The sequence below is a fragment of the Crinia signifera genome, chromosome 4, assembly GCF_055691185.1.
Source record: "Crinia signifera chromosome 4, ASM5569118v1, whole genome shotgun sequence".
Lineage (NCBI taxonomy): Eukaryota > Metazoa > Chordata > Amphibia > Anura > Myobatrachidae > Crinia > Crinia signifera.
The window spans coordinates 331,627,454-331,636,804 of NC_139220.1; the positions used below are offsets into that span (position 1 = coordinate 331,627,454).

Sequence of the window (9,351 nt, forward strand, 5' to 3'; positions counted from 1 at the left end):
GCTCCGGGACTGCACATGCGCGGTACCTACGGCAGTACTGTCCATGTGCTGGTCCCTATATTGTACAGGCTCCAGGTCTGCACATGCGCGGTACCTACGGCAGTACTGTCCATGTGCCGGTCCCTATATTGTACAGGCTCCGGGACTGCACATGCGCAGTACCTACGGCAGTACTGTCCATGTGCCGGTCCCTATATTGTACAGGCTCCGGGACTGCACATGCGCGGTACCTACGGCAGTACTGTCCATGTGCCGGTCCCTATATTGTACAGGCTCCGGGACTGCACATGCGCATTACCTACGGCAGTACTGTCCATGTGCCGGTCCCTATATTGTACAGGCTCCGGGACTGCACATGCGCGGTACCTACGGCAGTACTGTCCATGTGCCGGTCCCTATATTGTACAGGCTCCGGGTCTGCACATGCGCAGTACCTAAGGCAGTACTGTCCATGTGCTGGTCCCTATATTGTACAGGCTCCGGGTCTGCACATGCGCGGTACCTACGGCAGTACTGTCCATGTGCTGGTCCCTATATTGTACAGGCTCCGGGACTGCACATGCGCAGTACCTACGGCAGTACTGTCCATGTGCCGGTCCCTATATTGTACAGGCTCCGGGACTGTGATTTCACCTCTAGGGCTGTTGGCGTAGCAGTCCATAGAAGCTGGCTACATGCGCAGCACAGAGGTTGGTACTGGGCATGCGACAGTCCCGGTGCCTGTCATCATTGTACAAGCACTGGTAACAATGCAGCGGGGACCAGGAGGAGCAGCGGTGGCAGGGGGAGCCGGCATCACAGCCAGTGGCAGCCCCCCTCCTACCATAAGGTAGGAACCACCACTGACAATCTCTATTCACAATATCTCCATACTGTATATGGAATTAGAGACGCCATTTGGGAGGAGCATGACACACCCCCTCATAAGGCGCCATGCAAAATTCTACTACCAACTGTAATCTCCCTGAAACTAGTTTTCAAAAGTAGGCAAGTATGTTTTTTTGTATATAAACTGTTGAAACTTAGCAGAGAATGCAAACTTTAGTGTTGAAAAACTGAGTCAAAGGTGGGAAATTTAGCAGAAAAGAGACACTTTAGGAATGAATAAGGTAAGGGATATTACATCCTCAACTAGAAATCAGAGGCTGATAGGATGAATCAAAGGTGGTAAATGCAGCAGATAAAGATAAAGATAAGGATAAGGAGCCTGTAGGCTCCTAATACCGCTTTTACACCGCCGAAAAATCCGGGTCAGCGGCGGGTCAGACCCGGATCTTCGGCGGTGTAAATCCCTAACGCCGTGTCCCTTTACACGGGACTTCTACCCAGGTCCTGACCTGGGTAGAACATGGCTAGGACCTGGGTAGAGGGCGGTGTAAATGGGAACGCCGGGTCGGTTGACCCGGCTCCCATTTACATGAATGGGGAACGTCCAACCTGCGGACCGCAGTGTCCGCAGGTTGGACAGGTTGTCAGCCTGACACTGACAGCCGGCGCTGCTGTCTGCTATACCCTGCAGATAGCAGCGGCGGGGGAGGGAGGTGAACAGATGCCTGTGTGCATCCATTCACCTCCTGTGCGACGGCGGGGGGGGTGCGCGCGGGGACTGGGGGCATCCCAGCAGCTTACCTTAGTGCTGGGCTGCCCCCAGCAGCGTTCCGGTCCTGCGGTGGAGGTGATTGGCGCTTGGAGATGACATCATCCTGTCATCTCCAAGCACCGGGAGGGGGGGGGGGCGGGTGCGGGCCGGGCTGTCCGCCCGCTGTAAATTGCACTAAACCCGGCTTGAACCTGGGTCTAAAAAAGCCGGGTGCGACCCGGCGTTTTGGTGTAAAAGGGGTATAAGTTAGGAATTATGTAGAGATAAAGGTATGACATTTAGCAGAGCAGACACACTGTAGGGTAGAGAGAGTACTGAGAGTGATCATACTTGTCAAGAAAACATGTTTTGATATGTATGAATATTCCCCCTACATATGAGGGAGAGCCTAAAGGTGCCCACAGACGCATCAATTGTACCGTGCTATGCATTTTTGACTGTACAATGGTTCTATACAATTTTTCTTCCAGCATGCGATGCGATGAACCCATGTTTGTACTGTTCATTTTCAGATGTAGTCTAAAAAGTACGTGCAGCACATGTACAATATCGGGCTCCCGTGAACGTGCATCGCATCGCAAAAGCCCATAAACACCACCCAATTATTGTACATAAGATGCGTTTTGTACTTAAAAAGTACAAAACGCATTGGATAATTGATGCGTCTGTGGGCACCTTAAGGCTGCTGTGTGCGATACATAAGGCAGTATGCAGAGGTGAAACAGCAATGTTGCTCTAGTGTGTGGTGGTTGTCAGGGCTGCAATGCAATATTCTCATAGCTCTTAATCTAAGATATAGAGGTGATATTTATCAGAGAAGTCAAACATTAGAGGTGAAAGTACTATATTCAAGAAGATGTTAGGGGGGAAATTTAGCAGAGTAGGCAAACATCAGTTATGTAAAAGAAGAGATGTGCTGGATTGAGTAGCAATTTTCCTGATGGAGAATTAAAGAAAGGCGTTCCAGCTAAATCTTTCCTTCAGTCCATCTGGTGCTGTCGAGCCCAATCGATAAATCCATTGTGGTGAAGCCCTATCCCCACAACAACAACATCACTGTCCCTGCTGCCGGCTCCGGGCTGCGCTGGAGATCTCGCAAATGCCCAGTACAGCCGGCTAGGGGAAAGGAGATCAGTGTGAGCTGTTCTGCTGTCTCCTCAATAGGACATCGCCGAAGGGGGAGTTTGCGCTCCCCCACATCTTGTCAATGTCCCTTCCTGCTTCACCTCATTAATGAGGTGAAACAGGAAGTGTTATACTATTCTTTAAAAAGCCAGTTTTGTGCTGATAGAATATAATTTTAAGGACATTAAAGGCAGATTGTATAAAAAAATATGTATTTTGATCATACAATGAATGTTGGTTGTGTGTGTATGTATATATATATATATCTTCCTCGGCCGCCACTCCCAATGACCGCCCAAAGCCCGCCCCATGGCTACACACCGCGCCCCCACCCCCAATACATCCCTTCCTACACACAGCCTCCCAACACTCCCAATACCCACCCATCCACGGCCAAACCCCACCCCAAGCCTACACACCCCAGCCTCGCTCTCCGGACACCCTCACCACCCCTTGATGCCAGGCACTCAGCCCTGCCTCTACGCCCCATCCAAGGGACAACCCCCCACACCAGCACGGATCATAAGCCTCTGCCTTGCGCAAACACCCTTTTGTATGCAGCAGTGGCGTCCCCCGTCACCCCCCCCCCTCCTCTCCAAAGAAATGTAAATCCGACCTTGCCTGAGCACAGCAGCTTCCGGCAGCACTGAGCAGCAGAGACAGGTCCAGTATTCCAGTAACCTAGCAGCGTGTGCGTGAGCTTCCGCCGGGTGTCAGCCCCGCCTCCCGTCACCAGCCGCTATTGAGCGCTCCCCAGGGAGACGCATCCCCACGGCTCCTTCCCCCAACACTGCCATCAAAGTCCGCTGCGCAAATATCTGTGCCGCCGGCCACTTCCGCAGCAGCAGCTAATCTGCTACAGTGGCGGTCTGGGCCGGGGGGCAGGGTGCCTGGGTCCCCCCGGGCCACTCGGTTACCTAGAGTTTTGGGCCACTTTTAAAGTCTAGAAGGGCCCTGGTGGTACAGTGTGTCCTACCGCTCTGACCCGTCAACTGTGCAGCAGCTGTCACGCAGCTGGGAGCGAAGTGCCGACAAGCGGCAGTGAGAGAGTGATTAGAAGCGGCCTGCTGAGGGGTCAAGCGGGTTAGGTGCAGCCTGGCTGCTTAAGCAGCACAGTCGGTCATCAATTCCCAGGGTCTGTCTGCAGCGGTTCCTGAGCCCTCCTCCTTCCCAAGAAGCTACACCCGCAGCCTGCCCCTGTCACTCTCTGATGACACAGCGTAGTAACCGCCGGGGCTGAAGTGATGTCCTTCTCTGCCTCCTCGCCACTGCCTGCTGCAACAGTTGCGTCTCTGCAATGAAGAACCGCAGCAGAGATGCAGACTTTTTCTGTGAAGAGCAGCACTGGTAGCAGGCGCCAAGCCACACGCACCTCTCCTGTCACCTCACCTTCTCTGTTGTCGCCCTCTGTCCCCTCAACCCCATCACCTCAACCCTTTGCCTCCCCCAGCAATTCACCCTCTAACCCAGTGGTTCTCAACCTTGGTCCTCAGGACCCCCCCACAGTTCACATTTTCCAGGTCAACCTGCAGGTGCACAGGTGCACTCATTATTCACTGACACATTTTACAAGATCCAAAAGTGGGGCTAATTACTTCACTTTAGATTCTGTGTGGAGACCTGGAAAACATGAACTGTTGGGGGGGGGGGGTGTCCTGAGGACCGAGGTTGAGAACCACTGCTCTAACCCTTGGTAACCTCACCCCTGGTCACCTAACCCACTCTCACCCCTCTGTCACCTCACCCCCCAGTCAGCTTAATTGCACTCCCGCTTTTTAGTGACCACACCCCTTTTTTCGGGCCGGTGCTCTGTAATTGCATCCTAGGCTAAAAGTTGCCAGTCAGCCCCTGATCTGCTATCACCTGCAGAAAAGAGCCACCCTGCAGCCGCTGCGCAGGACCTGCCGAGGCCACTACAGCAGCCCAGATCTAAGCAGGACTGATTGAGGCCCTGGGGGCTGAACCCAGAAACATGCACCACCATCAGGAGAATGGAGAAGGTACCTTTCCCTTTCTCTCCTTTTCTCTCTCTCAGAGCCGGCCCTAGCCTAAATTATGCCCTAGGCAAGATTTTGACTGTTGCCCCCTAGCACCGCCACTAGTTCCGTCTCTGACCCTGCTCCCCTTTCCCAAGATCATCAACCCTCATCATAGCAGTCATCATTTTGGTGCTCCTACCCGCAATATTTTAAATAGAAACAGCGCACCCATTCGGTGCGGTGCCCAAACAGGGGTGTGTTCTTGCTGGGAAGGGGCATGGCCATACAATAGTACCCCCAATTCAAATTATGCCACACAGTAGTGCAACTTTATTCACATTATATCATGCGATGGTGTCCCTTATTCACATTACATCACACAGTAGTACCACTTTACCTTATGTACATTACTCCTCATATTATTCACATTATACCATTAGAAAAAAATCCTGAGAAAATATTGTATTTTAAGCACCTCCATGGCCACACTGCAACCCAGCATAAAGCAGGGTGTGCTGGGCAGAGGAGAAGAGCTGCAGCTGCTGCTGTCACTTAAGGGGACGGGGCCCGGGGCCCGGGGCCCCCACTGGGCCCTTCCATCAGACTTTGGCCTGGGTAATTTTTACCCCCTACCCCTTTTTCTCGGCACCCCTGATAATACCACACCGTAATGCCCCTTACACATGACACACCTTATTAATGTCCTTATAACTATAATGCCCCTTACACATTATGCCAACCTTTATTAATGCCCTTCATACACATAATGACACACATAATGCCCCTTACAGATATGTCACACATTATTAATGCCCTTATACACATGACACACATTATGCCCCTTACACATATGTCACACATTATTAATGCATTTATACATGACACACATAATGCCCCTTACACATATGCCGAACACTATTGCACAACCAACCCATCCACAGACAGGACTCGCACAGCCGCTAACAGCCTCACTCACACACACAAAATAGGCATGCTGCATATCATTTTAATCAGCAGAAGCTGCTGATGCCCCTAGGCATTCCAAATGCCCTAGGCAATTGCCTAGTTGGCCTATGCCTAAGGCCGGCTCTGCTCTCTCTCTCTCCTTCTCTCTCTCTCTCCTTCTCTCTCTCTCTCCTCTCTCTCTCTCTCCTTCTCTCCCCCTCCCTCACGCCCCACTGTCACCCATCTCTCTTTGCCTGACCCCCCTCTCTCTACCCCACTTTCACTCATCTCTTTGCCTGGACCCCCCCTCTCTGCCAAACCCCCCTCCCACCCAATCCCTATCTTCCAGGCCCCACTGTCACCCATCTCTCTCTGCCTGACCTCACTGTCACCCATCTCTTTGCTTGACCCCTCTCTCTCTTTATGTAATCCCCCCTCTCTGCCTAACCCACCCAATCCCCCTCTGCCAGGGCCCTCTGTAACCCATCTCTCTTTACCTGACCCCCCTCTCTCTGCGTAACCCTCTCTGCCTCTCTGCCTAACCCCCCTCTCACCTCATCCCTTGCTCTGCCTGACCCCATTCTCACTCTCTCGGTCATAACCCCCGTTCTCTCTGCATGACCTCCCCTCTCTCTTTGTACCTGACCCCTCTCTCTCTTACCCCTAAATCCTCTCTCACCCCCTTCTCTCTATTCCTGACACTCTCTCGCTCTCCCCTATAATTTCCTCACTTTCCCTTATCCCCTGACATTCTTTCTTTGTCACTGACACCCTTCTTTCTCTCTTCTCCATGATTCTCGCTCTCGCTCGCTACCCCTTTTTATCATTCTCTCTATCTATCTATCTATCTATCGGGGCACCAACTATTAGCTTGCCTCCGGGAGACATGGACAAACTTACGCCACTGCACCAGAGCACACAGCCGCCAGCTCACCAGGGGTCCCGCTGCGCTCGGCAGCAGCAGGGGTACATGAGAGGCCACGGGGAGCTGGCCAGTGCCGCCAGTTTCCTTACTCTGTCAGCGGAGCGGAGCACCAGAGCACACAGCCGCCAGCTCACCAGGGGTCTTGCTGCGCTAGGCAGCGGCAGGGGGGACATCAGAGGCCACGGGGAGCTGGCCAGTGCCACCAGTTTCCTTACTCTGTCAGCAGAGCGGTGCGGAGCACCAGAGCACACAACCGCCAGCTCACCAGGGGTCTCGCTGCGCTCGGCAGCGGCAGGGGGGACATCAGAGGCCACGGGGAGCTGGCCAGTGAAGATTATATGGGTCAGCAGAGCGGAGCGGCAAAGCACACCACAGGTTTGTGTTCAGCGCACCAGGGGTACCGCTGAATATGCACCCAGCCTCCCCCCACCCACACCACCACCACCCCCACGCTTCACACACCCAAAGCATCCATGCCACTGCCCGTACGTAACCAGTCCACCCACGCACCTAACCAACACACCCACAGGATCCCCCCACCTGACACAAGCCCACCCAAACACCCTCTCCACCCTCCCAACTCCACCCTCACCCACCCACACCATTACCACACCCACATGCAACCCCCCTCCACCACCCACGCATCCACTTGCACTAACACAGCAACTGCACACCCATAACCACCTCTCCACCACCAACAGTACACCAAACCCCTTCCCTAAGCCACACCAAAATCCCCCGCCCACCCCTCCAACACCTCCGACACCCACGACCCCTACCACCACACTTCCACCTACAGCACCCTCGCCCCAGCACATCACACACCTACACCACCCACATGCAACCCCCCCCCAACACACACACACCTTCAACTACACCACCTGCTAAACAACCACACCAGCCCAAACCATATTTCCCGCAATAAAGGTGTTCACATGTTATGGGGCAGAGCCCCTTACGACGGTGTGAAGAGCGCCCGTAGGGCGCGATGAATCACCTAGTATATATATATATATACATATATATATATATATATGAGACTGTTAATAATATATATCTGTGTATATATATATATAAGCACAGGACAGGTGCGGATACTCAGCTATGAAATAGAAAAAAAACAGTACAGTGTCTTTAGGTGAATCAACGTTTCAGTGCTCTCTTTATTGGCACTATCGTCAGGATATGATATATATATAAGCTGAGTGCCGCACCTACCCTGTGCTTATACCCTGCTGGAGATCAGCTGTGAGGGCACCAGCGAAAGCTTATTTCGGATCAGCTTGGAGTGCCTCGAGACATATATATTAGCAAGGGCGTAACTACCATAGGCGCAGCGGGTGCAGCCGCTATGGGGCCCAGAGCTGAGAGGGGCCCACTTTGCCTGTCAAAGTATCATGTGCTGTATAAATTTTTCAGTATTAGGTGATAAATAGGGGCCCTTACAAACTTTTGCTATGGGGCCCATATATATCTAGTTACGCCACTGTATATTAGGGCGGAGTGAAAAAACTGAAATTGAGAAATTCAAAATCGGCTAGTGTGGAAAAGTTGTGACTTGACCTGAATAAGAAACGTGCAAAAGCTTTTTGATCTGAGTCAACATCTTCTGTTCTGGCAAGAGGCCTGAAGTTTCACTTTTTTGGTGAAAATGACGAAAACTATGAAGATGCTCCGATCTAGTTAAAATTATGTCAGGATGTCTTAGAGTGGTTAATTAATATACTTTAGCATAGTAAAAAACAGTACGAGCTTGTCCTAGTGCAAAGTGAATGACTTTGGTGGGAGAAAAAATCCCTAATAATTGACCCATTTTCATGGTCACAATTGTGAATATTGTGCGTTTTCTCCTGAACGTGTTTATAATAGAAGAAGCACAAATACTCTAAATGGAATTTCATTGACACTGTGTGAAATATAACACTGCATAATAGCCCTTAATCAGACCTGATCCCAGTACAAATTTGTTCTCAAAATGGGCAAAACAAATGCTGCATTGCAGGTGGGGCAGATGTAACGTGCTGAGAGAGTTAAATTTGGGTGGGGTGTGTTGAAACTGAAATCTAAATTACAGTGTAAAAATAATGCAGCCGGAATTTACCTTGCACAGAAACAAAATAACTCACACAAATCTAAAGGTGGCCATACATCTACAGATCGATTGTCAGATTGGGCCGGTTGTGGGTAGCTTGTTTTTGAGGTTGTTGCCTTGTTCTCAGGGCCAGCCATGGATTGGACGCTGCAGAACAAATCTGGCTTGTGATTTGCTGTGCAGGTATCAGGTGGGTGGGTCTGCAAGCAGCAGTGTAGTGCTGACTGCTCCCTGTAGCTGCTGTATGGTGTCGTGTGGCCTATTATCTGCAGGGATCCAGGTGACGGATAGAAGCAGGTATGTGTATGTGTGCTGCAGCAGCCTGTACATCAGCAGCCACTCAGCCTCCACATTCCTGGGCTTCCTTATAGTTACTTAGCTCACACGGAAGCCGGGGCTGCTCTGGCCGTGCTCTGTGTGCTGCTGTACATTCCTCAGCAGCAGGGAGGGGGAGGATGGGGGACTGAGGAGAGAAGGAGCTGATGAGGAAGTAGGAGATGTAAGTAGGAGACAGAAGCAGCACTGACTCCTCCTGTACTTACATCAGGGTTGCCTACCCTCCCGGAATGGCCGGGAGGATCCCGAAAATCGGGTCACCCTCCCAGCCCCCCGGAAAGGTGGCCAACCCTCCCGGATTCTGGGGGACCCCCACTCCCCCCCCCCCCCTGATTGCGGCTCCCCCCCC

At 52.0% G+C, this 9,351-nt stretch overlaps 1 protein-coding gene across 2 annotated transcripts in view; it reads left to right on the forward strand.

Annotated features, from left to right (window-relative positions):
• Positions 1 to 9,351, forward strand: part of LOC146075992 (uncharacterized) — a 411,577-nt gene that overhangs the window by 98,826 nt on the left and 303,400 nt on the right. The gene's annotated exons all lie outside the window — the stretch shown is intronic.